The sequence below is a fragment of the Arachis ipaensis genome, chromosome B4 (assembly GCF_059453495.1).
Source record: "Arachis ipaensis isolate K30076 ecotype BB chromosome B4, ASM5945349v1, whole genome shotgun sequence".
In the NCBI taxonomy this organism is placed as follows: Eukaryota; Viridiplantae; Streptophyta; class Magnoliopsida; order Fabales; family Fabaceae; genus Arachis; species Arachis ipaensis.
In genome coordinates this window covers 82,997,159-83,000,028 of record NC_142439.1, presented here as the reverse complement: position 1 = coordinate 83,000,028, position 2,870 = coordinate 82,997,159, and the positions used below count along the sequence as shown (strand labels likewise).

General features: G+C 30.5%; 1 non-coding gene across 1 annotated transcript; it reads right to left on the bottom strand.

Moving 5' to 3' along the window:
* Positions 1-2,456: 2,456 nt before the first annotated feature.
* Positions 2,457-2,564, bottom strand: LOC148568157 (small nucleolar RNA R71). The gene has a single exon (XR_015882400.1). It is a non-coding gene; the product is annotated as a small nucleolar RNA R71 (small nucleolar RNA).
* Between the last annotated feature and the right edge of the window lie 306 nt (positions 2,565-2,870).

The following is a 2,870-nucleotide window of genomic DNA, read 5'->3' as shown; positions in this document are numbered from 1 at the left end:
TCTGAAATTCTCACCAATGAATTACATAAGTACCACTATCCTATTTTATATTTTATTTATCTTTTACTTATCAATTCATAAAATCAGTTGAATCCGCCTGACTGAGATATACAAGGTGACCATAGCTTGCTTCAAGCTGACAATCTCCGTGGGATCGACCCTTACTCACGTAAGGTTTATTACTTGGACGACCTAGTGCATTTGCTGGTTAGTTGTACGAAGTTGTGAAACAGAATTAAGAACATGAACGTGCGTATTGAGTTTGTAGCGCCGTTACCAAGGAAGGAATGATCACGATGTCGCACACCAACTTTTTGGCGCCGTTGCCAAGGATTGTTCGAGTTTGAACAACTGACGGTTCATCTTGTTGCTCAGATTAGGTAACTTTATTTTAATTTTAAACTTTTTGTTTTTATTATTCTTATTTTCAAAAAAATCAAGAATTTTTCTTTTTTTTGTTTTTCCCAATTAATTTTTGAAAAGTCAAAAAAAAATTTATAAAATCATAAAATCAAAAATAATTTTGTGTTTCTTGTTTGAGTCTAGAGTCAAGTTTTAAGTTTGGTGTTAATTGCATCTTTTTAATTTTCAAAAAAAAATATTTTTGAAAATTTCATGCATTGCATTCTTCATGATCTTCAAGTCGTTCTTCGCCATTCTTCTTGTTTGATCTTCATATTTTCTTGTTTTGTGTCTTTTCTGGTTTTTCATATGAATTTTAAATTTCTTAATGTCTAAAGAATAAAAAAATTTTTTAGTTTGGTGTCTTGCATGTTTTCTTTTCTTGAAAATTTTTCAAAATAAGTTCTTGGTGTTCATCTTGGCATTCAAAGTGTTCTTGGTGTTCATCTTGACATTCATAGTGTTCTTGCATGCATCACATATCCAAAATTTTCATTCATTGAGTCTTTTTTATGTTTTTCTCTCTCATCATTAAAATTCAAAAATAAAAAAATATCTTTCTCTTATTTTCACTCATAATTTTCGAAAATTTGATTTGATTTAGTAAAAAATTTTAAAAATTTAGTTATTTCTTATGAGTCAAATCAAATTTTCAATTTAAAAATCTTATCTTTTTCAAATATTTTTCAAAAATCAAATCTTTTTCATTTGTCTTTCATAACTTTCGAAATTTTCAAAATTAATTTTCAAAAATCTTTTTCATAATTTTCGAAAATCTTTTTCATAATTTTCGAAAATCTTATTAGCATTTAATATGATTGATTCAAAAATATTAAGTTGTTACTTGCCTATTAAGAAAGGTTCAATCTTTAAATTTTAAAATCATATCTTTTTGTTTCTTGTTAGTCAAGTAATCAACTTTAGTTTTCAAAATTAAATCTTTTTCAATTTCAATCATATCTTTTCAAAATCAATTTCAAAATTCTTTCTAACTTCTCCCCTAACCTCTTATCTTTTTAAAATTGACTTTCAAATCTTTTTCAATCAATCTTATCTTTTTGTTTCAATCATATCTTTTTCAATTTCAATCATATCTTTTTCAAAAACAAATTTCAAATCTCTTTTACTCAATCATATCTTTTTGTTTCAATCATATCTTTTTCAAAACTGCCCAACTAACTCTCTAACTTTAATTTTCGAAAATCCCTTCCCTCTTTTTCAAAATTTCGTTTTAATTAACTAATTGTTTTAATTTTAATTTAATTTAATTTCAATTTTAATTTTCAAATTTTAAATTTAAATTTAAAATATTTTTATTTTATTTTGTTAATTTTTGAATTCTTCTCTCATCTCTAATCTCCTTCTATTTATTTATTCATCCATTAACACTTCTATCCTCACCCCTGTGTTTGGATTCTCATCTTTTCCTTCTTCTATTCTTACTTTCTTCTACTCACATAAAGGAACCTCTCTCTACTGAGGCAAAGAGGATTCCTATTATTTTCTGTTCACTTCTTTTTCATATGAGCAGGAACAAGGATAAGAACATTCTTGTTAAAACTGATCCTGAACCTGAAAGAACTCTGAAGAGGAAGCTAAGGGAAGCTAAAGCACAACTCTCTGGAGAAAATCTGACAAAAATTTTTGAAAAAGAAGAAGATATGGCCGAAAATAATAACAATGCAAAGAGGATACTTGGTGACTTCACTGCACCTAATTCCAATTTACATGGAAGAAGCATCTCAATTCCTGCCATTGGAGCAAACAATTTTGAGCTTAAACCTCAATTAGTTTCTCTGATGCAACAGAACTGCAAGTTTCATGGACTTCCATCTGAAGATCCTTTTCAGTTCTTGACTGAATTCTTGCAGATCTGTGATACTGTTAAGACCAATGGGGTTGATCCCGAGGTCTACAGGCTTATGCTTTTCCTGTTTGCTGTAAGAGACAGAGCTAGAATATTGTTGGACTCTCAACCTAAGGATAGCCTGAACTCTTGGGATAAGCTGGTCACGTCTTTCTTAGCCAAGTTCTTTCCTCCTCAAAAGCTTAGTAAGCTTAGAGTGGATGTTCAAACCTTCAGACAGAAAGAAGGTGAATCCCTCTATGAAGCTTGGGAGAGATATAAGCAAGTGACCAAAAGGTGTCCTTCTGACATGCTTTCAGAATGGACCATCCTGGATATATTCTATGATGGTCTGTCTGAACTATCAAAGATGTCACTGGACCATTCTGCAGGTGGATCCATTCACCTAAAGAAAACGCTTGCAGAAGCTCAAGAACTCATTGACATGGTTGCAAATAACCAGTTCATGCACACTTCTGAAAGGATTCCTGTGAATAATGGGACGCCTATGAGGAAGGGAGTTCTTGAAATTGATACTCTGAATGCCATATTAGCTCAGAAAAAAATATTGACTCAGCAAGTCAATATGATTTCTTAAAGTCTGAATGGAATGCAAGCTGCA